This window comes from Hylaeus volcanicus, chromosome 2 (assembly GCF_026283585.1).
Source record: "Hylaeus volcanicus isolate JK05 chromosome 2, UHH_iyHylVolc1.0_haploid, whole genome shotgun sequence".
Classification (NCBI taxonomy): domain Eukaryota; kingdom Metazoa; phylum Arthropoda; class Insecta; order Hymenoptera; family Colletidae; genus Hylaeus; species Hylaeus volcanicus.
Genome location: NC_071977.1, coordinates 19,211,284 through 19,239,161, shown reverse-complemented (window position 1 = coordinate 19,239,161; position 27,878 = coordinate 19,211,284). Strand labels below are relative to the sequence as shown.

General features: G+C 33.6%; 1 protein-coding gene and 1 long non-coding RNA gene across 5 annotated transcripts in view; one reads left to right on the top strand and one right to left on the bottom strand.

Annotated features, from left to right (window-relative positions):
- The window catches only part of LOC128884694 (BAI1-associated protein 3), a 188,311-nt gene that overhangs the window by 100,582 nt on the left and 59,851 nt on the right, over window positions 1–27,878 (top strand). The gene's annotated exons all lie outside the window — the stretch shown is intronic.
- On the bottom strand, window positions 19,785–26,782 carry LOC128884696 (uncharacterized). The gene is made up of 3 exons (XR_008459440.1): window positions 26,701–26,782; window positions 26,458–26,526; window positions 19,785–21,050 (listed from the first exon to the last, which is right to left on the bottom strand). It is a non-coding gene; the product is annotated as an uncharacterized LOC128884696 (long non-coding RNA).

Sequence of the window (27,878 nt, the reverse complement as noted above, 5' to 3'; positions counted from 1 at the left end):
ACGTGAAATTTCTTAATTACGAAGCATAACTAGTCGATCGATCCGATAAGAGGAGGATGAGAATAAGTAGAGGGACGCTGCCACGAATCCAATTATCAGTTTCGATGATGAGTGGACAATACGCCCCGAGAAATTTTAATGAGGTTCGGGGAAGGAATCGAAGATCTTCTGATCGCTCGACTGGGCACGAAACGATCTATTTTAAATGCTACTTGAGCTCGGATTATCAAATCTCTTGGAAAGTGATGAATACATTATAAGAATAATTATTGAAATCGTCCGAATTTTTTGTTTATTGATTAAACAAGTTCGAGAGGCTCTAATAATAATCTTTGCACGAGATACGCTAATTATTTTAAATAATTATCAGGCTCGAGAGGCAAAAATCTTTTGTTTTCGCTATAAGAGTTGTTGAGACGACTATTAACAACGTTAATTGAATGATTAATATGAAGTAGCTGAAACTTCAGATTCCTCTATATAATTCTGCTCGAAGTAGGTATAATCCTCGCGTTTCAAGCTTACAGATGCTTGGTGTAATTCGATACGAATCGATCTTCATTGTGTGTATGTAAATTTAGGAGCTGATAGGTATTAGTTGCTTACGGAACGCTAATATCGAATCTGATAGCAGAAATCTGATCCCAATCTTAAATCCATTATTATCTCGGATCTCCATTTGTCAAAGATCCTTTAAAAATCCTTTTCAAACTAAATTTATAGCGTATTACGAATATGAAAATCATATGCAAAACATATCGAGAATATTGAATACATTTATGTAAAATAAAATACTAATATCAATATATTTATTTACAAAATATTTATCTACATTCATACATCATCGTTTGACCAGAACTAAATATAAATCATAAAATTTAAAACCTGGTAATGATGAGGAATATAATATTATCTTTTTTTTTCATTATGCAATGGAATATTTAAATCAAATACTTTTAAACAATTTTGCTGACTCTCGAGGGAATAAATTAATCCTTGTTACAATGGAAATAGCTTCAGGTATGGCGTTAAAAGAGTCGCGGTGAAAGTGATTAATCGGAGTGCTTTGTTAAAAATAGTCCAATCATTCCTCAAATATAAATAATGGAAAAGATAGCGTAACTTACGAGTCTTGCACACGCGAGCAGCGAATGAAATGCGAAGTAAATGCAAGATCTGTATCGCTTCGTCGTTTGACTTCTTCACTGGCGTAATTTTACCATAAGAATTGTTTCGAATGTAACTACATAAAAATTTTACTGTAATATCAGTGTGTACAACAGTGCTAACAAATATTTTTTAACTTTCAATAAATCTTTTTTAACAGACTTCGAAAAAGGAGGAAGTTACTCATTTCGACATGTATATTCTTTTTTTTTTTATTGTTATTAGACTGTGGATAGTATGTATTTGTCACATTATGGTACATATGGCCAGCATATAGAAAATTAATTTAGATACCCATTAAGTAAATTGTCTATACATAGTATTAGGTTGTCCCAAAAGTTTCTTTCGTAATTTGCACTCAATTATTTTGTGCGGAAGTGTTTATATAAATAGACAATCTAATTGCTTAGATGTTGATGTTGTAACAGTAATGAAGAAAAATGAATCGTACACAATTGGATAATGTAACATTAGACATAAAATACTGAGTATGTATTACTTATTAATAAAACGAAAGAAACTTTTAGGACAACCTAATAAATATATTTAGATAAACATTTACCATAGTGTAAACAAAAATATTTTATTTTGCATAAGTGCAGATATTCTGAATATGTTTTTGCATATGATTGCGTATGTATAAATATATTCATAGAATTAGTTAGAAATAGGAGTGAGTTGAACACTCAAACAGGAAATAACTTACACATATATGGACTATTATACAAATGTCCGTAAATAACAATTATTAAATTATATACGACGAAAAATCAATTGCAACAACAAATTACCAATACCTGAAAAATAAGAAACATAAAAATCTCATGGTTCACTCCCCTACAAGATCGTTTGAATAATTCGTTGGTTCCCAAATCGTACACGATGCAGGTGCCACCCATAGTCTTTGATCAATACTAAATGTCACCTTACCGGAAAAGTACCAAAAAAACCCAAAGGCGTTCGCGTCACAGTGTCTAGGAATTTCCTCGAGCTTGGAAACTCGCGAAAGAATCGTCGACCTTCATCGCGTACTGTCTGCCGACCGAAATCTATCCCCGATACCGCAACGACGTCGCGCACAGCCGAGGGGACGTTTCGCTCGGGCAAAGTTCTTGGTCCACGTTGCATAAAATATTTCCACGAAGAAGCTGAAACGTACCGCTTCGGAAATACGACGTGCACTTTCGTCCTCTCCTTTCCCCTTCGGTTCCCGAAGCGCACAGGCGACGCGGAATCCGCGTCGGGCTGATATAAATTCGCAGACGTCTTGTCGCTCCACACGGGGAACACAGAGCGTGTCCGCGAACAAAGTTGAAATTTCAATATGAATTTTGATAAAACGAAAGTTTCGCCTGGCACTTCACGACCAGATGGAAAACACAGACACGAGGGATGAGGAGTGGTACGAGAACGAGGATTGGGTTAAGTTTGGACAGGGGAGGTTTCTGGTATAGAACGACGTGTGCCGAAAATCGCTACGGTGAATTTTAATTGCTTATATTTCGATAACGAAGGATTTGATTGTCAAATGGTAGAGGAATATTTCATTTGTTTTTATAGAAAGAAACGATACTTGTAATGGATTTGTGTTTGGAGAAATATGGGATTTAATTTATGGAGGTGCAATATTGTAATGGCTCCAAGAAGAGAGATATCTTTAGATGATTTTGTATAAAGAAGCTGCACGATGAATTGTTTTCATATTTTCAGGATTTTTTATTGAATATTTAGTCCAACAAAAAGTGATTTCCTAAAAATGTAACTCTATCGAGTTCAGAAATTTGTTTTTTAATTGAATACAATATACCTGAAATGTGTATCTTTTGAAAAATGAAATTTAAAAAAATCAATTATTTAAAAAATGTTACTGTATTGTGCCCCTTTGAGTAGACATAATAGAATTTCTAAGATATTTGTATTAGTTATGCTAGGTAAATTAGACCAGTACAACGCACTTAATTCTTCTTCGAAATTGTCATATTGCAGAAACACTTCATTTATTGATTCTGAAATCTGTAACTAGTTTCTTTTCGCCAAGTTTGTCGCTCAGATCTACACAATTTTACAATTGCGGTATGATTTCTTCTCCCAAAGAATCAGTTAAATTTTCTTTATTTTACATATTGTTAATAAATCGTTTCAAGAAATTCATAAATGAATTTTTGGACTGATTTTGCGATTTTTGTTTGTACATTTCGAAATCTCGATGCATCTGTACTCTCACAGTCCATTTACGTAAGAACGATGTCTTCAGCTTGTGGCTTTGCTTTCAATAAACCTCGAAGCGTCTTAGTGTCATCGTCTCCAATGCAGGAAGTATACTTGACGCCTGTGAAGTAAAACGCTTACAACAGCGTTATTTTTATGAATTTTATTGAAACCTTTTACGAGCACATTTTTCGAGATCCTAAGTCAATGTCTTCCAAAGCAGAGTGCGCAACCCCTACGGGAACGGCTTAAAATCACAGTTCCGAAAAGTCACTATTTCTTCTAATATTAGAATCGTTGAAACGTGTTGAAGTTATAGTCGCAAAATAACGTAGTCAATTGTTGCTATTCATATTAAATTAGTTGCACGTGAAATGGTTGATTGCATGGTCATTTGAAAATTTTTGCAATTCGATAACTAAAACGTGCTATCAGATAGCATTTATTATTGGGTTGTCTGGAAAGTCCAAGTCCAAATAACACGTACGTATCCCTTAAAAGGTAGAAAGGTTGTGGAACATAATAGTACCTATGTAATTCAAGAAATAGACATCAAAGTTCAAATGTGCCTTTGAGTTTTTCTTAAAAATTAGTACAAACTTTCTGGACAACCCAACGTATGTTACTGTGATACTTGAAGCAGTCTGGAAATGATATTTAATTTTATTAATCGTTAATAATCGTATTAAAAAATTTGAAACTTGTAACTGTCAAGGAATGGTATATACATATTTTACCAATCGGCAATCAGAACAAAATAAAATGGCAAATCACAATTAATAATGATGGGATTGACACACTGCTTCAAAAAGTATATCGTATCATAAACATAGCACATGCACAAGCTTCATTCTTAAATAGTTTATTCGTGAATACGATAAAAACGACGAAAACAATTTTGTTCTTTCATTTTCTCATCATTTGCTTAAATTTTATTCCACTCTTTCCTTTATGTCATATATTTATTTTGTATCATATATACGTTCTGCACTTCTATTTATATGCATGCGTATGTATCTGGTTTGCATCAAAGGATTATCCGGTAAATAAATAAACATGGCTGAACTCGTCGAACCATGGCACGACTGAACTCGTCTCATTATGCCACTTCTGTCTGCGTTTAAAAATAATGTTAGGCTCCATTTAAAAAAACTTACGTGACCTTAAAGTGTCCTTAATGCATCAATCTATAAATAAAATGGTACCGACATGGGATGTTTCCCCTAGTATACAAACAGCTCTTACTTGAAACATTGCTTTAACTAACTTCGAGAATCAGGAACCTATTTAGCTAGTCTATTTTAAATAATTGACCCAGTATACGTTGCACAATATCAACACACTTGAGTAAATGTTTAAGTCCCTACCTAATATAAGTCTTACGACTGATGATCTTTAGAACGTGTGTATATAGAAAGTTCGGCAGCCATAAAATTTTGCTGATTATTTTTCTTCTAACAGAGTACAAGAGTACTTGATACTTATAATTATTGTAGAAGAAAAATAATCAGTAAAATTTTATGGCTACTATAGTTTGTATAGATGCAATTGTAATAAAGATCAGGTAGAGGTCTTAGAAGGTTGGTATTTCATTGTATTAAATATAAAGACACAGAATTAATTTCTATACCTAGTTTAAACAAAAATAGATAAGCACCTGGAGAGAAGGCTATAGTAAACAATATAACAAACACAATTGTATTTTTGAATAAACTATGCTGAATATTATTTGAATACATTCTTCGACTAAATTATAAAAAATGCTTTCTTAAAAACAATAATACAGATAAACAAAACACTTTAAGGAGGGCAAATGCAGTCATGTTTATTTTATTGTTTACCCCTTCTTGAGCTATCAAAGTTTAGCGCAGGACGAGAAAGAATTGTTGAAAGAAAATTCTAATTTAAGAATTCTACTCAGGAGATTCAGATTCTAAACCATTGCGCGGCAGTCTAAATAAGGCAACCTTACCCCAGCACTATGCTTATCCTTGGATAGTTGCATGAGGGAAGAAATACACCTAACGAGAATATACATTTCGTGCTATCGCTCGATGAACAAGAGCAACCCTCGAAATTATCCCACGGGACCGCATCGTTCTTGCCAAACGAAGAATCCGAATTCGACGTTTTTGAACGGACTTGGTCCTTTGGGAGGAAGTAGTCCCGGATAGATGATTCTTTACGCGCACCATGTTGCACGCGGAAATTCTCAACACGTATGGGGATAACTCTAAACTAACACCGAGTATGTATTTTATTGTCCACGTGACTTTGGCGTCGTTTAGGTCGGACCCTAGAGATTTAAAAAATGTAGTCGTTAGGGGACATTTTATTGCGATGATGGGCGTGTTCCGATGTGAATTTGAGGTATTTTATTTTTTAGAAAAAAATTCAGAGAGGAACACCAAAAAGTAGAATGAATAGTGTACAGTTTTTCGTTGGGGTACCTAATTAGGGTAAGGTAAAAGGTACCTAATTCCTTTTGACCGAATAAGTATGTAGGTTGAATTGTTGCATGAAATTATGAATCTTCCATGTTAGATTAAATTATTTTCTTGCAATTTCTTTTTGATACTCAAAAAAAAAAAATATTTTTCTTTTTCTTATGTATAGTTATTATCTATTTTACTCGATATTAATGAAATCCCTTTTCTAAGAAACAGAGAAACTCTTTTTCTTCGGTGTCAAAATGAATTACCAAGGAAATAATCTGAAGTATTCAGAACGCATATATGTATGTATATACATATACAGAATTTTCTGTTTTTATCATTTTTAATTTAAATCCTCGTATCATTAACAACATATATTCGTTATTTGTTAACATTGTAGAAGCCTAAAGATGTATAAACATATGCAATAGAAACATACTATTGCTATTATTAAACTGCAGATGTTCATATCTTCACAGATACAAAAAAATAATCGAGGTTTAAATGAATATATGTTTTGTTTTCGATTAGCTACCTTCTAAAAATTTCTTCAGATCTTCATTCACTCTAAATGCAAAAACATCCACATTTTAGTTCTTACGTTCTTGAATCGTAAACTTTTTAAAATTTGTCTGTCGTCAAGTTGGAAATTCGCATTGTACAGGGCTACATAACAGGTATCCACGGCGTACGTTTGAAAGAAGTCCCCTTTCATGCGTTCTGACAAGCGCGAATGAGGTTGGTATCGGTAAAATAAATTGGAATCGTGAGCTGGGATTCGATGTTTCTTTCGAAATTTGTCGGAAGCCTTTTGCGATGACGCCAGCCATCGATGAAATCGCGAACAACGTGAACGGTGATAAATCAAACGTCTGCCAGACGATGGCACAGAAGGACTTCATAAGCACGACCGAAGAATCGTGACTAACGAGAAACCAAAGTTTCAAAGCAACAGGCGGGATCGATGAAGGATCGAGTGTACGCTTCCAGGGGGGTGGTGAAAAGGATATCCTCGTGTATCGATTCTGCCGATTGCCGCTTCGTTTTTCGCACTGGTACACTCCTGTCTCCCTCGGTTTAATTAAAAAAATGAAACGTGGTCGGACGAAAATAATCAGTAGAACTACCAAATGGCTTGTTACGAGTGTCAGTTTCATTTATATTGCACAAGTTAATTAAAATTTTAGTTAGATATGCTCTTTCAAAAATATAGATTAGAAATTCTTTCAGGAATGTATGTCATCCGTGTTTGGTGGTGTTCATGCTATTATTTGAGTATTTTTTTATCGCAGGACGTTTGTCTTTTCATCTGGGGGTGTTTTCAAGCATTAGGCAAAATAATTTATTAGACCATTTAAATTCATGAATAGTACATAAATATTTGTCAGTTTTATTTATATAGACCTAAAGTATAGAAAATGTTGAAATTTAAAAAAATGGGTGCAAATTTTCACTTGTAATTTTGAAACTTAATTAAATAATCGATTAATATAATTACTATATACATCTATGTTATCTTTTTTACTTTAACTTCCATATTTTATTTCTAGATCATGTATTTGTACATATAATAATTTAGAGTAATTATTTAGATAAATCATAACTTTGATCGAACTTAACCTCTTCGCGCCCTTGGTCACATATGTGGACGTTTAGATTTTTATAATTATAATTACTGTCAATAATAAAAACAATAAAATTTAGATAATAACAAAAAATCATCCTTAAAGAGGTTAAGTATTATATCTTCAATTTATAATTTAAAATATTGAAATATTTCTTACAATTGCACAAAAGATTTTCCAAGGAAACTAGTTTTGTTCGTGCACGAATATTACACACAAGGATTTGTCTCGTTATTTATTTTTAATGGAGAACATCTCGGCAACCTGAGACGTATCGTTGAGAAATCGTAAAAGAGTTCCACTACTCGTGACGCAATCCACTCGAGCCACGGAAATAAAATTAAACGCAGCAGGTGCAGTCTAATAAAACTTGACGACGATCAGCATGGAGCTCCGGGTGTAATGATCGATGACGTATACCGCCTACCATTACGAACACTATTTTTAACTTTCGCTCGAAAGAAACACAATTCGTGCGAATAAACTAAATGCACTCAGAACGAACGCTGTTTGCTCAATCGAGAAGAGGATAAGACGGCACATTAGATAATTGAAGTCTATAAGGAATTCTATTAAATGAAACAGAACTTTAAAGGGGTGGAATTACATACTTTAAAATAAACCATTTTTATGATAGAAGAAATGATTGATCCTTTAATCCATGAATATTTGTACATTTTTTTCAGATTTATTTTTCAATACATTAACTATTTCTAAGAAATTATTTGTGTTTATGTGTGACAATTATTATTAGTAAACAAATGTAACTAAAAATTATATCATTCTTTTAGATTTTTATAAATGATGTTTCTAGTTCAAGAGAAAGTTATATTATTTTGCAAAACAAATGCTTGAGTCATTTAAAGGATCTATACAATGAAACTTACTTTAAAAGTTATACGTTTCCTTACATAATATCATTGTCATGTTTTGCTACGAAATATTAATATTGTCAATAATTTTTTGATTACTGTTAAAAATTGCAATGGAGATAAATTAAAACAATGAACAACATGAGTAGAACAGCATGTACTAAAGTTATATAAATAGAAATGAAGATCATATTGCTTAAACTCACAGTAGTCTAGTTCTGAATACTGTTACTAGTTCTAATTACCATTTTTAACACGAACGTTAGAAGGATCAATATTGGTCGAAGATGAGATAACATGATAATACGCGTGACGTACATAGATAAATTAACGCTTTCGAGACCGATGACATAGCACTACATCATTTAGTTTGCAAAAGTTGGGAGCCGTTGACGCAGTATGTACTATGTTTCTTCATAAGCTATGAAACTGTGACGTAGTAGTTGTCTTTTCATAAACTAAAGGTAGGAGCTCGTGTCATGGCAATAAATCTTCTAGTACGGTATCATAAAAGTCAACGGCTGAAATAATGATTATTCGATAATACCTGGTTACATATTAATTTCTTCTTTCATGTTTATTTTAATTCAATAGTTTTATTCATTTTACTTTTCGTAAAATTCTTGATTTTCAAAAATTTTTAAAGAAGAATAATAAAAGAATGTTCATAGTATTGATTTTTTCTACTTTTTATTTTATCAAGTTGATGAATTTTATATTTCCATTTGAAAATCATGTTTCTGAGAAACTTAAAATTAAAAGTATATTTACATGGTCCTTTTATTAGTATTCCATAATGAAATGTTATGTATGTATACATTTCGTTTGAAAAATATTTTATATATAATATTTGTAGCAAAAACGTGTCGCAAAGAGCAAAGTAGAGAAAGAGTAGAAGAAGGAAAATAAATTTTAATATTCATATTTGCTTCTATAAGTAAGACACGTGTAATATGAATGGTGTATATGCGAGGCATTTTAATAACCTAGAGAAATGCTACCTTCTTACGGATAAAAATATTTAGAAGTCAATTTAAAAAATTAATTTGTTAAATTTCCTTCGCCACTTCACTTGCGACAAAATTACTTACTGTAATTTTATTTATAAAACCATTTTTTTAATAGCTTCACCCGCTCACGAGGTATCGAACCATTCCACTTTAAGCGTCCAGTATATCCAATGATCGTGCTATGAAAAAGTATCGAAACGTCATCTGAAAGAGTCCAAAATGGCTACTAAACCATCAGGTTTATTTTCACATTAAGTATCAACGATGAAGAACCTTCCCTAATAATTACAACGTATTTATCGAAAAGGAATAACGCAATCCATTTACGTAATTGTCTCTTCAGTCACAGTCACCGAGTATACTGCTAAAGCTTGGTGAGAAAACTATGAAACACTCCACTTGTGAAAGCAATAAGGGAGACTCGCTTCGATTTACTATCCAAACTGGATCTCATGTTCCATCGCTGGCTCCTTTTCACTTTAAACTTCGCTCGAAGAAAAGTTACCAGTTTGAATCGCCAACAGAGGAGCCAAGCTATCTCGGAGGTGATAACGTTGCGTGTCTCGTCTCGAGAATCTGTCGAGGAGATCACGGAGGAGAATAATGTTTTCTCACATGAATTCCCTCGGATTATGTATGAAACTGACACGGAATGTGACAAAACGACCGTCGCAAGAGGAAAAACTGGAATAAATGGTGACAAAACTAAGGAGCCCCGAGTCCTCTATTCTCTTTCGAGGCAAAGAAAAACTGGTAAACAAGAGTTACAGAATGATAAAGAAGAAGAGGGCGAAGAACGTTCAAGCACACCATAAATTCTAAATAAGAGTTGTCTTAGAGTAAAGGCTGAATTAAGACACAGACCTCGGGAGCTGTAGCTCTGGACACCTCGAAAAGGTTGACCTTTGGGATGGAAACTGTAATTCACGATGGGCGGACCTGTGGTTGACCCATGATCAAATTATTTCTCTACCCATTCTGAAGGGAAGTTTTAGGGTGGATTTTCGGAATATATTTATGTTATTGTATTAGTAAATTCATTTCTTAACAACGATTTTTATGGACATTTTCTAGGATAATTCATCAATGAATGAATTCTATTGTATTTATGTTAATAGAGTATATTTGGCGTAGAAATTAATTCTGTGCCTTTATATTCAATCATTTATAAATTTAATTCAAGTAGAAATATTCAATAGTCATTTTGTTATTATATGTTAAATAGCCAACCTTTTATGTTCTCGACTTGGTCTCCATTACAATGAAACAATTATGTATCCTAAGTCCTAATCTGATCGCCATTATAACGCACATTATATGTATATACGTATATTTAGAAAATGAGGAAACATGAATGTGAATATTGAACTCTTAGATGATACACGGAATAAGGTTTTTGAGGAAAGTGATTGGAACAATTGTACTGACATTGAAAAAGAAATTGAACAGCATCAAAGTGAACTCTTTCCGCTCCTCGCAATATAAATTTTCTTAAAAGCGAGCTGCACACGCGGTGTGCAACCATCTTATTTATGCGAATTCGCTTACAAATTGGGTGATTTCCATAGCAAACAAGTTCTTTTATTAAAAATGAATAATATAAAGAAAAACAAATTTCGCTCCTAGAGACCGTGTTTGAAAAAAAATCGCTGTCTCGAATGGGTTAAGCTAGAGTTATAAATGATTACACATAAAGGCACAAATTAATTTCTACGCCTAATATACATAAAATATATTATTTTTTGACCCACTAAAAGCACAAATCTTACAGCATAATCAAAGATTTGAGTTCAAAACACCGTCATTTTGTCGATCGCCTCGAAACTGATAAAAAAATAGTAGTACCCCCTCGAACCCCTCGCCCTCAATTTTCACAACTCGACTGCAAGTAGACGTCGAACTGGGTAACGCGATGGAAAAGGTTAAAGGACATCCGGAGCTGATAAATTTTAAATTAAACTTCGGGTTAGGGTCGCAACGACTCGCATAAAGTGACACAGCCTCGAGCAGGAAGTTAACGAAGCATGGAACGAATGAAAAAAACGACGAAGGTGGATGGCCGCCGAGCGTAATGGCGTAGCAACGTACATTTTCTTCGTCCACGCGACGAAGGGTATCTTTAGTCGGTCGTTCATCTTGGAAATCCATCTCGACTCGGGATTCTCGTTTTACGCGTGTTGCCCCTGAAATGACGGACAACGTTTCGCGGGAAGATGCTGTATAACGGATCTATAAATTCCCTGTTGCGTCGGGCTGTCGCCCCTGTCGCCAACAGCCACGATTTCTTCTTCTGGGGATATATCGTTCTCGCTTCGGCGAAATACACCACCGTAGAGAGAAACAATTCCATCCCCCGCTGGATGTCCGAGGAGGCAACGACGGGTGCTTCGTCGGATAAATTGGGAACGGAGCCATTAAATTTCTACCGCGGAATCTGCCTAGAGTTCACCGCGAATACGTGGGTGATGGCTGATCTTGAAAGAGACGTATGGCACAATCAGGTCGCGGGTTATTCCGGAAATGATAACGATCTGCCCTTTGACGTCTTCCAAGGACTCGTTCTCGAGAGGGACGTTACTTTCTGAGAAACTGGTTGTGATTTTCTCTCATGGTTTTAATATCCATATATTAGACTTGCTTCCAGTGACACGCTTCGCGAAGTTCAGGGCTGTGTCGAGAAATGGAAAATAGAAATAAACGAGGAAAAATCCAACCATGTCACATTCACGTTAAGGAAGTAGAAATCTATATTAGTAACCCATAAATAAGAAAAATGTTCCATAGACAGATGTAGTCAAGGACCTAAGAATGCACTTGGATACAATGCTAACGTGGAAGCAACATATAAACAAAAAATGAATAAGTCTGAATAGAAAGGCGACAAATGCATTAGCTCACAGACAGACATTCCTAGCTAAGTCTTGAAAATATGCTTTTAATACATGAAGCAGTTAATACATCTTAATAAGCAAATGGTATCCAGGTGGAGAACAGCAGCTGCAATCCACGTTAAAAAGTTTGAAAGTATCCGATTAAAAATACTACGCACAGGAGTCACTGATGATCAATTCTTAATTATCTTTACAATTATCAAATTATGTTATCATTTTTAAATGCAGCCATTTTTCAATAAAGCAAATTACCTTCAAATAAACTATTTATATATTTTGTTGAAAGTTACTGTAAAACTATTTATATGACAAAATTTACATTCGCTAACTAGAGATGACTATTTACCCTTGATGTTTACTCACTTTTTAAAGAAGAAAGGATAGAGAATCCTGCGTAAAAATTTATCAGAGTATTTTTCATACCTCTGAGAAACTCAAATGGAAATGTACTAGAAATTAAAAAAATGATTACCTAGTGAACCCGCGAAAAATTCATCGCAATTTTTGCTTAGCATTCTCAGATATCCTTTCATTAGCTCAAGTTTATATTTTTTAATTCAACACCTTCGCGTGCATTAATTAACCGAGATAACATTCTCAACGCTAATTTGCATGGATAAAATCAGCGGCAGTAAGAAAATTTGTTGCTGGCAAAGTTTTGTCGCAGTGAAAACTTTCTTAATTGCTGTACTTTGAAGCATTTTAAAGTTGAACGGAAAATGACGTCCCATCGGAGTCGTTGGAAGCGTTACATAGTCTGATATTTTATTTACATAATCCTGTGGCGTTTAATTTGTGTACTACTAGCAGTTAGGTTCTATTAGTGTGTGACGATTTGGAGGCGCAAACTTTAACAATTAAATTTCAGACACAAGCCACTGTTCTTCAGACGTGAAATCCTCTGCCACTATAGATTTACAACTGACCACGATGGAAGCACTCAAATTGTTATTATCCGTTGGCGAGTTTTAAAACGAAACCATTCCCAACGTTTTAGTGTTTGCTTAACTCCTCTCTTCTCTTTTCTTTTATTTTCCCCTAAAAATTTCTGGAAATCCTCCTGCAATTCAATGCTCTTCATTATTAAATTACGTTAATTTAACATCTTTTGACAACATTTCTAAAAATTAAGTAGTTATGTCGGTATTTTGTAATAATATAATAGTAATTATAATATTAAATCACAAATTGAAATATAATGGAAGTGGATATATTCAAGTTTGTACTTTGCTCAGTAATATCATCAGACTGCTTCTTAAATAATTTTATTTTTTCGACATTGAAAGTGAAACTTCACTATGTAAGACCTTCTTACTTGAATGTAATATTATACATTGAACATTTCAACGCGAACTTGAATTCGTCAAGTTGAAATAGAAATATAGTCAGTTCCATAAGTATTTGTACACTCTGTCTATTGGAGAAATTTGTCTATATTAAATGATAGGCTTGATATTTCCAAATCAATTTTTAAAAAATTTATTTTGAAACATTTATTTGAAAACATCAAACCTGGCATTTAATTTAAACTTTCAAAAGACATAGAGGATACAAATACTTGTGGAACTAACTGTACATGCCTCAAGATTAAATAAGAATATAGGAAGAAAAGTTACAAATATAAAAATTGCTAAAATGGAAAGAAGAAGGAAAAGGAAAGCAAAAGAACTCACAATAATATATTTTTACCCTCCAAAAGCCAGTGCTGAATTTCTATTTCAGCGTCTAACAGGATTTAAAAAAATTCTTCGTCGAGATTGCGCGTTCATCCCCAAAGATATTTTAGAAACATCGAGGAGAGGTTCCAATATCGTCTGAAAGATATTTCAAAGGCATTTAAGAGGGTTTCAGCATCGAATCTATTCAATTACGACCAGTCGCATCGGGCGCGCGACCAACAACGCAGACTTGGAATAAAAATCGAATTTCTCGTTGGAGCAATGTCGCGACGCATTCCGTCGTCAGGAACTCCCGTCTTTTCCGCGTGGAAATTCGTAACGACGCTGCAACTCTCGTGGCTGTCCCGCATGATTTGGTTTCAAGATAAAAGGGAAATTGTGTGCCACGGCGGAATTCTTTTATGAAACTTCGCAGCTGACAGACAGAGAAGAGAGGTTACGAATGAACATTCACGAGGATTTATAATGTTGTAATGTAACGAGTTGTCCGTTATTCGTATCTAACGTTCTCCATGAAAAGTTTATGGTTGTCATCGAAACTTTCGTCCTAAAATACGATCCGATTTATTGAAAATTCAATATAGCTGTAATAAGTCAAATATTATTTATATTTAACGATATTGACCAATTTTGTTGTGGTTGAATAAAAAAAAAGTATATTTTACTATATAATGGCAATGATATATTAATTACTAAATGTTTAATGATATTTATGTCTATTTTGTTTCTTTCCCGTGTTTTTTTATATTTTCTTTGCGCTGCATATTATATTCCTTATTATTTTACTATATCTAGACTGCGGATTTGTCGCATTTATGGCGTACAGTAGTATAATTCAAAATATACAAAATGTAAGCAGAATATTCATAAAGTCAGTTCTATTAATTAATACAACAATATTAATGTTTTCAGTTTTATAGGGGCATATACCTTTTGGTCATGCTTTTAGCATATATCTGTTACATTCACTTGGACTATAATGCATAAAATCCGCAATCCAACTATAACTTCTAGATTGTCTACAACTACATAATTTGTCCTAGGCTAAATTATTTAAGCAGAATAGAAATCACATAATTATTTTACCTCTTTCTCGATATTAAATTTAATTTGTGACTGCCTTCGATGATAACAATACCATTTAATTCAGTTCCATTCAATTTATTTGAAAGTAACGTTCGATGAGTTTACAGCGACTGTTTTCTTTTTCTTTTATCTCAAAAGTAACTCTTCCTGTTTTGGAAGTTTCACTTTCTTAACAAGGAATTTCTTTGAAGCACCATTGTCGTTCCCTTGGTATTCGTCTTATTGATTACGATTGAGCACTCTGTAGCAAAATTATCGGGGACAAAATACAGGTCACCTACCCGCTCCACATAATGTGCCCTATATATCGAACAGGAATGGGTAGCTCCAGGTGAACTCCTGCGTACGGTGTATGTACAAGGAGTATTTGGAACGAGGACGTTGCATTTCGATAATAAGCTTATAAACTCGGAGCCATAATAACGCGATTCAATAATTTTTATATTTGATTCTTGATTACAGAAGTACGCGAATAACTATTTTATTTTATTCGTAGATTTTCTGAGGTGTAAATATTTTATTTAGATTCTTCTGGACAGCTTCAGCTTGGACAAAATTATACAAACATGTCGATATATATCTAAATTTATTTCATAATAATTCTTAATAATGGAAATACGTGAGTAATTGTTTGATTAAATTCGTAGATTTTCTGAGGTGTAAATACTTTGATTCTCCTGGACATGATAAAATTATATAAATTGTATGTAAAATAGCTGTTAAGCAATATATGCAAAATTTATTCAAATTGAACCTGCTCTGGAAAGTCTAAATAAAATATTTATACTTCACGATTTTGATATTACTTCACAACATAATTTGAATAATAGTAGCGTATATGTGTTAACATGCATTTTTCATATTCGTGTATAACATTAATGCAAAAAATGTGCATTTTATCAATGAACAATTCTGTATTAATAATATTTTCTTAATCAGAAAGTCAAACTAAAATTCTATTATTACATAGAACAATTGTACATAAGCTCGCAAATTATGTAAAGGATTTTCCAAAAGAAGACTTTAAACTGCTGCTTTTTAATAAAACACACATAATATGAAATATATCGAATTTTCACACAAATCTGTACACCAATTTTCAAACAATTAAACGCGAAAGGTGATATACTATAAACTTTGAAGACCCTTTTGGAAAATCTTTTACATAATTAACTTGTTCACTAGGAGAACGCCAATACATACTTTATGAATTCATGTGAGATTCGATTCATTATAACGATGCAACGAGACACTGCGATAGTAGATCGTTCTCTCAGGTGACTCGCAGCATGAATACTGAATGTGTGATTAATGAATTCGAGTCGAAGAGCCTTAATTAATCGTTATCTAAATAACCCTTGATGATCAACCGTTATCTGTCAGCGTTAATCAATAGTCAACGGATCCCTGTGGACGTCGTCGTTAATATTTCACTCCTATTCCACTTGCATTACCTACAATAACCATACTGTTCCATTTCACGAATCTAGGTTCACTTTATTCCAAAAATTCTTGCAAAATTATACTAATGTAAACAGATATTAATATAGAAAATTCAAATGAAGAAGGAAGAAGTCTCACAATTTCATATAAAATATTATATTGATTATTGGCCTTGAAGTAGAGTTTAAAGAAACAAATTGAAAGGATAACACATAGGCCCTGATGCTTTAAATAGAACCATCTTCATTAGTGTTAAAGTAGAATACACGAAAATAAATAAACATCAAGTAGATATTATAGGTAGTAATTTTTAAATAGTTATACAATTAATAATACATGTCAGATATTTTGTGTTGCACTTATTTGTAGTTGCAGTCGTTCATTAAATTACTAGGAACGTTGATGTCAAAACAGATCTTCAAGAACTTGATAAACTACAAAAAAAGTAAATTCAAGAAAAATAATAACAACATCTAAATTAAAGCAATACCATAGTTCGACACAAGAAGGAAGACATACATAATAATTACAAAATAAACCAGATTAACGGTCAAAGTTGAATTATATCTGAAGATTGAAATAAAATGAACGAAAAACTTGCCTTTAGAAGCGCTGGTGCATGCTGGTCATCAACGGTCAGTGTTCAGTGGCCAGAGGTGGTCATTCGTGGGCATTTTTGGTCCATCGATGGCCAGGAGATACACAAGTATAGCAAAATCCCTATCGATCGAGGGATCGACGAAGATCGAACGCTTGAACAGGTGTAACATGCTTTCATCCTTGTCAAAAAAGATGGGAGAGAAGAAATAGTAACAGATTGAGCAGTAACAGAATAACAGAATAACAGAATAATCATATTCACGATAATTGTTTATGTATATTACTGTTTGCGACCATAGCTCCGGGTCGATTAGAGGAAATATATTTTGTTGGTTTTTGCAAAGATCCAATCAGCCTCGGTTCGCTATCACTCTACCTTCGCAGTGGGAGCTTGGCGAGTGGCCAGGGCAATATCGGTTCCCTGCTAATTTGCAATTAAGACCACGACGTGTTGCGAATTCCGCCGCGACATACGAGCACCGATTCGGCGCCATCTATTCGTTCCTCTTCCGGCCGGTAATACGCGTCGTAATGCTATTATATCATTTTTACGAGGAAAACTCTGAAAGAAAGAGAGCATTCCTATTTTCTAGATGCATTTATCCCGCCTGGTTTTTGTCACGTCTACGTAAATCATCCAAGTTTATTACTCGAAACAGTTTATACGCACTTCTAATTTGCGTCTTTCATGGGAATCTGTTTATTTTTCTCCGTATAATTGCTTATTGCGTGGCTGGCTGTGACTAGAATTTTTTAATATCATTGTAAATTGGAATTTGATGTTGAATAACGCGGAGGTTTATGAAATGTATTTCTATTTTAGCATAATTTGATTGTAATTATTCTATTATGTGTTTATTTTCATCTAATTTCACTATTAATTTTACACTCGTCTACTGAAGCCATGCTCATTTACGTTATTTTAATATGCAATCAATTTTCAGACGGCTCGAAAAATTTGCTCATAACAATAAAAAGATTACACAATTTGTTTCTACAGTTATCATACTGATCTACACTAAACAAATTTGATATTTAATTTATTAATTTCAAGAATTGTTATATTTCTTTTAAATTATATAAAAATAAAATGTACAATATCGTTGATTTAGTAAGTAATTTTTACACAGTCGTAACAGAAAATAAATGACTAAATGAAATTTGTTCATAAAAGATATTATACATGTTGTTGCTAATAATATTTACAGATAAATTCTAGTAATTTATGAAAGAAATTTAAATTAGTTCATCAGGAAAATAAAGGGTTTTCTTAAAGGGACTACGAGATTTTGTTTTTAATAATAATATACGTATTCATTAAAAATAATAGTATCAGATAAAAATTAATTTAAAAAAAAAACAATCATATAATTACAAAATATTATTCAAATATAATTATTACATAATAAAAACACAAAATCTTGCAGTTTCTTTCATAAATCTTTTACATATAAAATGGCCTCGCCAATTAATTAAATTTTGATATAATTTCAAGATAACATCAAACACAAGATTGAATTATATTAAGCAAAGATGCACTTCGTTTGACGCTTTCGTCGCGTTTGAAATGACTTTATCATCGTTGAAGCTCTCGAAACAGCTTTTTAGGCGAAGTTTCATATTCCCTAGGCGAGAAGTCGAACTCGACTGTTAATAAAAATTCATGAGCGAACATGAGATTACCTCATCGATGCTGCTTTCCGATAGCAGAAAATACCATGCAGCAATTACACGAGCTAACCGTAAATTGGCGCAAAGCAGAGAAAATGAAGACGAACGTTAGTCGAACGTGGTCGCTAGGAGCCACGGTTCCTCATGCTTTATTTTACGAGAGCGTTTGCATTCTGATTGCGTCGCGCGAAATCTCCACCGCTAAATTTCTGCCGGCGGTAAAATAATGTTTGGAGGAACAAATCCTTCGAAATTGAATTACAGGCGCAAATTGTTTTCAGTGAAACGCGCTTCGTATGGTTCCTACAATACGTGGCACGTTCCAAAGGTGGGCAAAATTCTATTCGAATAACAGATCGAACACGTAATAAATAAGAAGCTATTTATTTCTTATCTTTTTTTGGACATTTTTATGTGGATTATAATTTTACTAACTTTTGCATATTTTCTATTAGCGTTGAAGGGTCTGTTTATTATTCCTGAGTAATGTTTCTGATCAACTGTTTGTGTTCATTTTCAAGCAGAATGTGTTTTACAAAACATCAATAAATAAATAAAATTATATAAATTATATAGAGGGACACTACTGAAAGAGGTAACGTTTTTTTAGGTAATTTGAAATGCAAAGTAATGATATATAAATTAAGTGTTGTCTTTATATTTCAACTCATTTAAATTGATATTTTAACCGACTTCGAAAAGGAGGAAGTTACTCAATTCGACATGTATTTTTTTTTTTGTTCTGCAGGTTAACACTGTATAATTTAAATAGTGTCTCTCTTTACTACGAATTATTGCACATTATTATAATAATGAATGAGGTCAATTAAGACCACAGAAGTCTTCATAACATTAAGGAACAATGCATTTCTTATTCTCAAAAATTTTAATATATGAAGCCCAAAAATAGTATCCAAAATAATAAAAACTGGAAAAAGTAATTTCAAGAATCCCTTGTTCTTTGTAAAGACAATTAAACTGTAACAAAAATGTATGCTAATTTCACTTTTCTGTTGGTAATCTCTTCTTTCGAACATATATCACATTTCTTACGTGATGCGTATTTATTGAAATCGTCCACTTTATCGAAGAAATTCGTCATGCAATTCGATATATGGGGAAACGTTGCAGTCGATAATCCGAAATTAAATTTTTTCTGGACGTCCAATGCCTGAATTAATTCCGTGACAGGCAGTATACAACCACGCCGAAAAAGAGATTCCATAGAATTTCAAAGTTCCACGTAGAATCAGAGATTATCGTGAGGAACGTGGAAGTTCCCTGGAGCCTCGTGCATAAAAATATTAAACGAGAATTACCGAAGGAAAGGTTAAAGCAACAAGAGATAAAAGAAATGTAACGAGCGAGTAAGTGAGTTTCATTCGTTGAAATAAACATTCTGCTTCGTTTAGAAACGGTTGACGAAAGAAATGGCTTTTCCAATAGGGGTTTTAGGATTTTGGTTTTTAATCAAACTGAAATTGTGTGGATTTTTTTTTCTTTTAGATAAAAGTGAACTTGGTAGGCTTATTTTGATGTCAAAAAATAAAACTCTAAAGCTTCTTTCGGAGAACTCTTCATTTCGTTGGTAAATCAATTTAAGCTCCTTGCATAAATGACAATACTTCAAATTGACTGTGAAATATTTTTTCAGGGACAGTGTGTTCATGGGAAAGATGTGTTATTTTCTTAGTTTAGTTGTCTATTCTCTGTTGTAACTATGTGATGATCGCTCGTAAAAACACTGAAGTGGCATTCTTACTTTTTAAATAATTTCAAAATATTCTCAGAAATAATAAATTATAGATTAAATAGTTTATGTGAAAATTACTTGTAACTCCAGTCAAGTGACAAATTTTATTCGTATATAATGACACAATATTATGATTATTCGAAATATTAAATTAAATATCAAATGGTTTAATGGAAAATTCTTCATAATTAAGCACAGATACATAAGACACCCGATTTTCACCGAATTTTGACAGCTATTCAATCTAAAGTTTTGTTATTACCAAATATATTTTATGAATATGAGCCTGATAACATTGAACTTATTTGGAGGATATCACTCTGCAGACAGTAACTGAGAGAGTACGAATACTTTCGCGACCCACTGCGCGTAGAAATTGAAATCCTGGCGAACGTGTCTCGTCCCTCATCGACGACTCCTTCAACTTGAAAGTGTTTTCACGATCTCGAGGCGTTGGAGAGGTCGAAGGTCGCTGTTGAAAAGCTCTTCGTACACTTGTCGACATCATCGCCGGTGATTAGCGTGGAGAACCACGTGCACAGTCAAGCTGGTGACCATCCACGAACCTCAAGTGCTCTTCAAACCACCACCAGCCATTACGAAGCGTTACCTGTTCGAGGAAGCACTAATTAACACGTCGCAGATGGAAAACGTAAAATCACGTCTTTTTTACGTCCACGTTTCCGTTGTTCTGGATAATATACACTTTACATACAATCGTTAATATTATTATTAATGCAGTAATGAAACAGAATAACTTTTCTGTATTACTGAAACTATGTACATCAGTATTAGATAAATTGTTATATTTGAACTAATATTTGTAGATTTGTAGCAGTGTGTGCTGAATTTTTATTTGATAATATGTGTTAATTAGGTATTTTAGGTCCCTTCGTCAGGATTTCTACGATGGTTAAAAAAAAAACTATAACATAATTATTACAAAGAAACAGAAATACATAAACGAAATAAGCAGGAGAATACAGAATAAAAGAAAAGCAATAAAAACGAATAGAAAATATAGAAAGCTTAATGAGAAGATAAATAATAGTGAAATGAAGACTAAATAATAATTTAAATGAAGTTACAATGTAAGTAATGCTAATCAACTATAGAAACTCAAATACAAAAATATTTTAACTATGCCTACCAAAATATTTAGTGCTCAAATATACAAGTACACAAATAATTGGGCAACCAAAAGTACAGAAACGAATTTGAAACGACGAGATCCTCAGCGGCAGTTCGGTGTTCCACGGTAACAAAAACTCGCAGGAAGTCTGCTAGCAACGCGACTAAGTAGGTTTCCAATTAATTCTAGTCTCCTTAATATCGAACAGATTTCCTTGACGTTCCCTTGACGACGGAACAGTCCTATTCCCTTTACGCTTCCTTCTCTTTGAAACAGTCGTCGTTCTCGGTAACGGAACGCTCGCACAACTCAAGGGTTTCGTTTTACCTTCTCGTAATTAAATTGCACTGGTTAAAAGCCGCATTTTGCAAGTCCCGTTCAGTTCGATGCTACAGTCGTGTTTTTAATTAAAAAACAACTTCGTGTACACCTATTGTGCCACTTAAACGGGTACTTCTTCATTTCGGGTCGAAATATAGGGTTTTTTTTGTCGATATCCTTATTCCTCGAGGTCTTTAAAATATTTCTACAAGGAATTAATGAGGTACTGAGGTATTAGGTATTTTTTTTGTTAATATTCTTGAAGCTTGAGGTACTTAAAATATTTCTACAAGGAATTAATAAGGTATTAAGGTATTGAGTATTTTGTTTGTTAATATTCTTGTTGTTCGAGGTCTTTAAAGTATTTTCACAAGAAACTACGTGTTAAAGGCAATCCTAGGTTTCTGAAACTGTAAAGAACTTCGCGAAGCAACATAGTACTCCAAAGGATAAGTTAGTCTACCCTTTAAAGAAGGACGAATCCTCTTTCTGTTAATGGCAAAGGTAAAATATATTCACTCGTGACTCCACGTGAATTAAGTCGAGGAAGGTAAAAACTTCAACGCTTTTAAAAGAAAATTATGTGCAAGGTACATCAACAATAATTAAATTCACGAGACAGGCGAGTAAAGCATTATCCTTCACAGTCTTGCGAAAATTAAAAGAGACACCTGGAAAGCACGGTCAATTCATCTCGTGTACCAGAGCTGTTTTGAAATATTTTTATAGCACTGAATACTTCAGTGTAAAATTGTTGTGTTTATGATTATTCTAATGATGCCTTGACTCGATACTTTCCTTGAGAAATAAAATTTCTAACCTCAAGTATAACTCTTCTCTCATTCGTGATTCTTCTGGGGATAACTTCGTCATGCTTCCCTCGTACGTTATTGACTTACATCGTTTTTATTCTCGAGGGTTCCTACGTACGTACATCCATCGAAATTTCCCCTTGGACACGAGTGCAATCGAAAAGTACATAAATAACACCCGGACCTAATACACGGAACGATTTTACATTGCCCTAAAGCCTAAAGCGTGCTCTAACGACCGTCAAATGTTTTCCCACGCAGTCGAGGGGTTAGCATAACGGCCTATTTCAAAAAATGGAGAGAGAATCTGCGCGGATCGAAGGGTTGGAATGTCGCGGTCGCACGAGGGTGGCCCTTTCTCGCGTGAAGGAAATACCATACTTCGCTTAGGGCCCTTATCCTTCCTCCATTACCTCGATTTAGACGACCACCAGTAATGAAAAGCTTGGACAAGTAGACGACGACTTACAGCGCACGTATTCTATGTGCAATTGCCCATTTTGTGTCTTTGGGGGAAAAGGGTTTAAAGGTTTAATGGTACTTCAAAATTAAATAAGTAATTTAGGCATTATTCATTACCGTATGTATGCAATGCTACAATTGTATGTTAAGGAGTCTTCTGTTGGAATATTATGTTCTTTAACATGGATATAGAACATTTGTGTAGATAGAATAATGAATTTAACCCTTTGCACTCCTATGTCGCGTGTCACTCGACATCAGTCTTTATCTCAGGAGCTCCTTTGTCGACATTCTATCATGTCCAAGTCAATAGATGTCGCGCAAACGTTATCGTTAAAGTAAATTTCAAATAAAACACTTAAAAGCGTTGGGAGCTGCTGGTAACGAAATTGAAATATAATTCGGATTGCAAAGGGTTAAGGACATACAATATAAAAAGTTATTTAATCAATTAAATGAGTTCAATTTTAACAAGTTTATGTAGTAGAGCAATGTGTGATGTTTACATGACATCAAGGAACAACAGAAAACTATTTGTAGTACATAAAAATGGAAATTTAATAGAAAATGCAGTTATATGTAATTATGCATGTATATGCAAAATGTGTTATTGTCTCTAGTGTAACTTATAAAATGAACATAAATAAGTTATTCAATAATTTAGAAACGATAGTCACAGCCAAACAATTTATTTCGCTATAAAAATTAATAATAGTGCGATAAATTGATAAAATATGGCTCCTACCACTTTCTCGTTTTTTAAATGTTTAATTTTATTCAATAATTCTTAAAGCATGTTTGTTATTTCTATTTCTTATTAATATAAGTCAATTTTATTTTATAATTATTATTCTCCATAATTGAGTAATTTCTACGTTGAATTGAGAAGGGGAGTAATGTTTATCAGGACGATCCTTTCTCGTATATACGCTTTCATGTCGACGTGGGCGAAGAACTATACTTCTGCCAAGGCCCTTACCCTTGCTCCATTACCTCCATTAAATCGACCACAGTCTTGTTTCCACTCCCTGGCAAGTGGCGAACATCGATCAAGCTGTGCATACTCGGCCAAGAAACTCTATTGTGTTCCTAGCGCCATCGTTGAGCTTGTTCTGTCGGGTGTCGGGTCATTGGACGCGTCGAACCTCCATCAGCAAAGAAAGAGAAAAGTTCTGTTCGTTGCACTTCGGGGGTAGATTTTCGATTAGTTCTCTCGCGTACGTCGAATGATCGAATCGAGACGAGAGTAAATACGGAAGGGTGGTTCACTGCGTATCACAGTACAGTAAATGTTCCAAAAGCTGGTTCAAATTCAAGTACTCGATTCATTAGTATTCTGAAATCGAATGTAATTAATCGTTGAGAAAAGTAATGCATTATTTATGTATATAAAATGTTGTAGATCGGGATAGGTATATGATGTTGTTCAATGAATGAGCATTACTCCTTGTTTATGTATTATAAGTATTATTAGAATATATTATAAGGTTAAGAATATATATCACAAAACATTATTCAACTGCGTTCTATTACATCTCCTCGTTCTCTCGGACGCCACGTATTCGCCTGTCTATTGTTTATTCGCACATCGCGCCACACGTGTGGTATTATTTCCATCGGTAATGGAAAGTCCTACATAAAATAATGTAAGTATTATAATTTTATTCTTCTATTATACTGAAATATCTGTGTATGATTTAGAAATAGTAAAAAGTGGAAGCAACCTAGTGAATAGAAGTTTTTTAATTATGAAAAGAAATAATTTGATTTAGTAAAATAACGTTCTATGTGAGATAAGAAAAATCAAACAACCTAATATATATATAGATAGCACAGAATAATTAATAACAATAACAATCTGATAGAGCTCATTTTTAATATACTTAATTATGCTTCGATGTAATTTTCATTTGTTTATGACTTCGTTAACAAGAAACTTACTTGTAGCAGGCAAAAGTAAAGAAAAATTATATTACAAGTATCACCTCTGGTCAATTAATTAAACTTTCTCGAGTTTAAAGATTAAAGGCTAAGAAAATACAAGAATTACATTCAAGAAATGTTATTGCATTAAAAACGTGAAGACTGAATGTTAGGTATAATAATAAGATACACTAGAACAATATATAAATATTTTATATAGTTTTGTTGGAACATTTCTTTTTGAAACTTTATACTTTATTTATTATAACAAAATATTTGCTTCGTAAATTCGACATGATTTTCGGGCACCGTTGAGGAAACTTCAATCTTTTCAAGATTTCGTTCAGAGCTCCAAAAAGAAACTTGGAATCGAATTTGTTGGAATTTCAGGGGGACTTTTACATCAAGTAACCATAATACACCTCGATGGACTGGAATAATGTAATTGCATTTTGGAGTACTGTAGTTTATAGACGTGCTCTGAGGGTTAATGTTAAACATTGTAGTTTTAAATTTGTATAATAAAATTTGAACTTACTTCGTTTACCAGTAAATTTACTTCGTGATACAATAATATTTAACAATGGCGACAGTTAAACTGATAGTTATAGGTTTTCATGTAGTGATTACACAGAAGTTCATAAATGTTCGATATGAATATTAACAATCACTAAGTTATTTTCCGAGTCCAATTTATTTTGTATGATATTTACATTATTCTAGTTGTGACGTGGGACGAGATTCCTGTGTCACAGCTTAAATAATTAATTTTATATAGATTTTACTTGCCTATCGACAAAGTCAGGTCTTTGTCGCTTCAGTCCCGTACGGGCTCTGACTCATGTGTGAATTAATGAATTTCTCTTTCGTGATATAAGGATGGATGGTTAGGATGCGAGCGGATTCAACGGTGAATTTAAATTAAATATTGAAAGCTATTTTACTATTGAAATATCATTGTCTGATGTGTATTTTAATAATCAATGTTTAGACCTTGAAATTTACATATTTATAATAGATCACACTCTTTCATTCCTCCAATTGATTCATACAAAAATGAACATAAATTGCATAAAAGAAAATAGTGAAAATATATATATGTATATTCGTTTCTAAGATATCAACTAGGGTTACCCCGGAAATGAATTATATCATTTATTGATATCCCAGTTATGAACAACAGTCATTTCATATGATAAAGAAATACAATAAAAATTGTCGGAATAATATTATGTAAAAGATCAATGGAAATACCACCCGAGAACATCAATTAGGGATTCCCCGGAAATGAAAAATCATTTATTGATATTCTGAGTGGTCACAACAAAATACATTTATAAATATTGCGTTAAAGGAAGACAACTCACCACTTAGAATCTCTTACAAATGAATCGAGAAATACGCTGCTCTCGATTATGTGCGTTGTTCGAATCGCCCTGTGGTTGAAGGAAAGCACACACACACGTTTTACGGTTATAATTAACGCTAAATTATATTTACAAAAAAAAGAAAGATTTAATATTAAAGTATTTAAATAAATTAAATTAATAAAAGAAATCGAATAAAACGAGTTGTTTTACGAGGAACTAGAGTCTTCGCCTACCACTCACTTTGTATAATACTACTAAGTACTCGGTATACAACTATGCTCGAATTTTAGCTCGCTCGGACTAATCTCGCGCTTCGTGCGACTGTACGATGAGAAGTGAGTTGGGCTTGTGTCTTGCTTAACCACGAAACCTCTGTCGAACGTTCTAGAAGGTTTCAAGACAAAGGATCTAGAAACACGTGATCGAAGGAACGTTTTTAGAAAAAGTTCTCGATCTTCCTTGACTCGGTACGCGCGCAAATTCGGTGTTTATGGGTCATACTACGTCTCGCGTCTCGCGCCCACAAGCTGTTCAACTCGTTCAAGCGACAACATTTCGCAGCGTCTTCGAATGTATAGTTTAGCTTCCAGAACGTTCGACATGAAGAAACGGCAAAAGAAATGCTTAACTCGATGTCGTGTTATTTACATGTTTCTCCTTTAAGCAATATCTGTAACCGTCGGCGTCGTATTAAATGGTTAACAGATATTTGAATGTGGCGATAATACTTTGTGTGCTTTTCCTTTTCCACGACGCGTATAGATATAATAATTAACGCATAACATTTGCGAGACACAACGCGTACATACTATTATATTTACATATTTACATATTTACATATTTACATATTTACATATTTACATATTTATACATTTATTCGCGGTGCGGCGCTGCCAGCAGGGTGAGAGTGGCGTGACGACGTTGATTTCAAGGAGGGAATGTGTATCTTTGTTCAAAAATGAATTTAATAAGCTACCGTCAAAGGCTAGGATTGTGTTCGATTAGAACGAATTCGGGATGGTAAACATTCTCGAACACATTCCTGCCAACGAAATCAAGACAATGTCGGCACGTAACATAGTTAAATGAACAAAAATTCCAATAATTTTATGATCACGTTAAAAAATTGTTCATAACGTACAACAAGTATAACAGTATAAAGTACAACATACTTTTATTCATGTAAGAATCCTATATCCTCGTTTGTAAGGATACGAATTTTCATAAACATCCGCAGTGTAGCGATAACGTTTATCAACGACACTTTGAAACTTCTTCGAAGGATCACCGATGATGAATCGCACCCAAACCTTTCACTTTTTCCGTGCGATCTGCTTTTTCACCCCACTCCTCGTCCTCGATAATATTAATGCCGTCAGTTCATCGGAAAATAACCGATCAACCGCTGGATTCATGCT